Source organism: Mauremys mutica, chromosome 2, assembly GCF_020497125.1.
Source record: "Mauremys mutica isolate MM-2020 ecotype Southern chromosome 2, ASM2049712v1, whole genome shotgun sequence".
NCBI lineage: Eukaryota > Metazoa > Chordata > Testudines > Geoemydidae > Mauremys > Mauremys mutica.
Window position 1 is genome coordinate 129,929,048 of NC_059073.1, and position 4,932 is coordinate 129,933,979.

Here is a 4,932-nt window from a genome sequence, read left to right on the forward strand (position 1 = left end):
CAGATGTGCACTCCCCCTGTGTTGTGAAGATTGGTTCTGTAGGGACTATCTGCTCTGCGGAGAACAGGGGGCTTATAGAATCAGTTGGATCAGAGCCTGAGGATCCAACACAGCATGAATCATCCAGTCCTTATGAATACTACGCAGTCATTGATCCTAACCATCTAGAGCAACTTCATCATACAAGGGTGACAATTCTTCCTTCTCTCCTCCTCCCTCTCCATGCAGTTACTTAGCACTGAGAGCAGCTGTTTAGGATCAGTACTCCACCGAAAATTTGACCCCACAAAAAACTTTAAAAGTTCACACATCCAATGTAAAACCATAGAATCATGGGGTTAGAAGGGACCAGAAGGGTCATCTAGTCTAATGCCCTGCCAAGATGCAGGATTAGTTGTGTCTAAATGTAAAAGTAAGAAGCTTTCCAATGCAAGTGCCTTCAACTCTTGGAGAATATAAATCTTCATTAAAAATGTGTTATACTTTTGAATGTGAATATAACCTACAAAACATGACTGGACTGAAAAGTTCTGAAGTTCTGTCTACCTGAATCTGCAGACAGACATTTCAAGTGCTTCTGCTGCTGCTCAGAGCTTTGCTAAAAGGCTGAAAATTATCAAGAACTAGTAATTTTCCAATGCTACTATACCTATCTCCCTCTTCCCCCCCACATCCCCAATGCTGTGGAAAGCATAATACAAAATACAAAAACCAGTTAGGTCAATTTCACTCTGCTATTCTATGGAAAAGCTATGAACAAAACCAGAGGCAGGCAATGAAGGTATTTATAAGGCAAGAAGACAAACAAGAGGCTGGTAGGCTGACATCATAACTGAGACCACCATTCAACCAGCCTCAGAACAGCCAGGAGGCTCTACGGAATCTGCTGACAGGGTCAAAAGGCAGAGGGTATTCTTTTGCTTTCCAGCAGTCAGATAGGACATGGGTGGTTTTCAAATTTGTTAGACACCTGCTAGCCACAGCTGATAAACAGCATGGATATCCATACAGGGCTCAGGGATGGCAGTCTGGTAGAAACCAACAACACCACACCCTTTCACAGCTCCTTGGAAGGGAGTGGGTTGGCTTCTCAACCTATTTCTCACTTGAAGTGTCACTGCAGTTAACCCTTCCTGCCTGGGCAATGGGACTCCCCATCTTTCATGACAGTCTTTGGTTAGTGGGCGAGGTCCTCTGGCTAGAATGTGTATGGTGAAATTTTCAAGTCCTGTGTGTGTGTGTGTCTGTCTGTGTGTATGTGTTATGGGGAGGGTAGAGGAGAGGGGGAAAGATTAATGGGATAAGCTAGAGAACAGAAATACAGTACTGAGAGAGATTCTGATGGAAGAATGAGGAAAAGGCAGAAGAGAGAAAATATAGAAGAGGTAGCTATCACACATCATGGAGAAAAGGAGAGAGAGAGGTGGGGAAAGGTGAGAGAAAGGAAAATGGAAATAGACAGACACTGGAGACAACACAGTATAAGGTACAGTATGATCTTCTCTAGGAAGCCTGTTAGTGCACACTATACTAACCAGCTTCCGGAGATGTCACTGTTGAAAACCTGATCTGTGTTAGCAGAGGTCCTCACATGCCCCTTCTTAACAAAAGGCCCACTTTTCCAACTTGTTTGGATAATATTAAACAGATAGATCCATATTTAGGTACATACATATGAGCCTCCCATGTTTGAAAATAGGTCCCAGAATTGAGATGATTTGATTATTATTCACATAGGTCATTAGCCAACATGAGCAATTTCCCCCTTTCTTACTGATATAGGCACTTTTCCCATGACAAAGGAAAAGAAGCCTTGCTACAAATCTCCACATCATATGGTGAGCATATTTTATAGAATTCAGCTGGGACTGCCATTCATTTCTTCAGGGGTCTTGTAACTTTTAAATTTAGAAATTACTCTGGTGACTTCCTTCTTTGTGATGTCCTAATCCAAACAGTTTCTCAGTACTACCTATCTAATACAGACAAAGGCAGATTGTCAAAAACTCATCTTTTTTCTCTGGCTGTGCCTGAAGCTTAGTTTTAGACACAGCTCTGTAGGATGCTCTAAAAAACAGTGCCATGATTTTTCCCTTTGATCCTTTTTTTTCTTTTGTTTTAAACACTGTTGGGTACCCCTCATTTTTGACATGAAACCTTGGTCTTTTTTCTTGTTGAATTTATTTGGTAAGAAGTTTCTGTGATTTTGAACCCCACTCCTGTTAATTTGCTTAGTATGCTAATTACTCCCCTGTGTTCGCTAGTGATTTAATTTTCTACTTGCTTGTTTAGCTTTCTCAGACATTTTTTACTTGTCCTTTTTCAGATCCTTTTTTTCCCTGAAGATTTGAAATGTTGTCTTCTTTCTGAGACCTGTATTTTGTTCTCTGTTTCTTTATAATAGTCACACAGAATATTAATTTTCTATGCAAATATCCCTTGAAGATCTCCCAAAATATATTTAGCAGCTTTCAGTAAAGCTCATTAAGTTTGAAAAAAAAAATTCAATATGCTTATTAACCCCTTGTGTTAATGCCCGATGCTATGCCTTTAAAGCAGCAGTCTTTTCAATTCGTGCTAAAATGTAAACTGGGCCATATGGTGCAGCACTTTGATATGGATGTTGTATGCCCATAGGGCATAAATATGTTTACTGAAATTTCAAAATGTATTTACCAGTGAGAGGGGAATTTATTTATTCCTGACCCTATGGATGCACAGTAAAATATTAATAAATGTTGCGAGTACAATGCACAATTGCATGTAAACATCTCAACATTTTAGAGCATGTGAAAACTATTATTTGCATGAATACTTAACATTGTTATGAGCTGAGTGAAATTTTGTTATGGGCTGAATTAAAACCTCATTGAGATTGATGGGTGTGACCACACACTTCAATTAACATTCATATAAGGATAAAATGATCACATTCCCCTCTCCTACAACAGAAAGAGATAAATGAACCTACCTAGGAGTTTTGGACTGTGTGGGTGGAGGAAGTTTTGCTGAGAATTGATGTGGGTAAGGTGTGAATGTTTGTAAGGGGAGGCAGAATATGGAGAAACTGAGGTTGGAGCAAGATAGGAAGGCAAAAAGCAGGAAAGCCAAGAATTAACCTGTGAGCACAGTATGACCCTGGAAAAAAGCTAGAGAGAGCTTTTGGGTCTGCTGGCTAAAGAGACTTTGGTCTGTAAACTAAGAAACTGCTCCTTTTGTTCTAGGTTCCTCCTGTGTTCAGAGAAGCAGGACTTTGCACATTCCTTGTGTAATAAACAAGATTACATCAGAGAAAATACCAGACTAAATCAATGTCTACTTCCAGCCGGAACAACCTCAAGGCATGGTATTTTGACTAGCTACTTAAGTCAAAAAGAGACAACAATAAAAGCAGGCTTGGAACACAGAATTTGAACAGAAGAATAGTAAGTATTACTGGTTTGAGGCTCTACAGGTTGTTATATGTTAGTAACACTACTGATCTCTTCAGGGGTTCTTGTTAGTTAGCTCTCTCCTTTACTAATACATTTAGCCCTGGTTTAAGTGAGAACAACTCCATTTAACTGAATGGTATTGTACCCATTTATACCAGGGTCCAATCTAGCTGCAGCTATTAAAGTTATCTCTTCAAACACTAAACAGCAGACAATGGTCATGATTTCCTATTGCACTTCACCTTATGTACTTACTTATATCTGTGCAAAGTGGGCATGAAAAGCTATCAGTCAGGATGGTAGTATTTTACACCCAATTGGTACAGGTGCAAGGCAATGGAGAATCAAGATTTATAAGCCTCTCTTCTTACTTCCTTTGCTTTCCCAAATGCCAAAAATAAAATCATTACCCCCACTCCCCCATTCACCCCTAGCTTTGGGATCTGGAATTAGTAGAGAGTTAATTATTTTAGTTTAAATTTTTAAATCCTGGCAGCTAATTTGCACTCACAGCCAAGTAGACTCATAAAAACCCATATTTGCATGCAGATTGGCTAATTGAATACACAAATAATTCCATGCTTCTTGTTTGTAAATGCATTTGTGGCTACACAGATTTGCATGCACGTTTTGTAGGCAGCAAAGAGCTGGCAGGTTTTCAAATCTTGGCCTTTGGTTCACATACAAAGCTATCCTGTAGGCTATGAGAACTCCTGCTGCTGCACTAGAAGTTTATGTGGTAGAAAGAAAGGGGCTTGCAGTTGGAGACATTCTGTCAATAATGAACTGATAGGGGCAGAATGTGAGCTGGGGCATAGCTGAGGAAGAGGTGAGTGACATCTGCCCCAGTGCAGAGGGGTAGAACAAAACCTGTGCAATAGATAAATTCTACTTATGGGCGGGGACCTGGGGGGGCAATAAACCTTGTGCTATCCCTTTCCACAGGAGTGACTTTCACCTGGGGAATGCAAGCAGGAGTGGCAACTGCTGCACCCTTTTCAAGAGGACATGTATATTGTGTTTATTTCCCCAGGCCAGTTCTGGATCAATAGCTGGTACGGCTCTGCCCCCACTGGAAAGTCTAGCACCACCATCAGCGAATAAGCAGCTTAAGTCTCTTAGTGCCCCATGCTGACCTGCAAGGTGTGTATGAGAGTGGGGTTGTTTCATCCTCTCACCTCACACATCCACCCAGGGGAGTCAGAGCCTGGCATATTATAAGCATGGCCTCTAGTGCAACTGCAGTTATATTAAGTCACTTTAAGAGAAAATATATATATTAGGCTTAAAAATAAATATTAACAAATGGTTTACCTGGTTTAGGGGGAAAAAAATAAGCAATGGCCCTAACATGAGTCTGGATCTGAATACTCCCACCCACCCATGCACCCACACATAAAACCCATACTTTTATAATGTTCAGCTGGTGGTTCAGATAAATATTTCTTCTCCCCACCCTGGAGAAAAGTCACTTCTACCACCACAAGATCCATAAAAT

The 4,932-nt window shown here is 40.6% G+C and overlaps 1 long non-coding RNA gene across 1 annotated transcript; it reads left to right on the forward strand.

Annotated features, from left to right (window-relative positions):
- The first annotated feature begins 2,950 nt into the window (after window positions 1–2,950).
- LOC123363691 lies at window positions 2,951–4,590 on the forward strand. Its single transcript, XR_006576865.1, has 3 exons — window positions 2,951–3,024; window positions 3,225–3,425; window positions 4,468–4,590. It is a non-coding gene; the product is annotated as an uncharacterized LOC123363691 (long non-coding RNA).
- The last annotated feature ends 342 nt before the right edge of the window (window positions 4,591–4,932 follow it).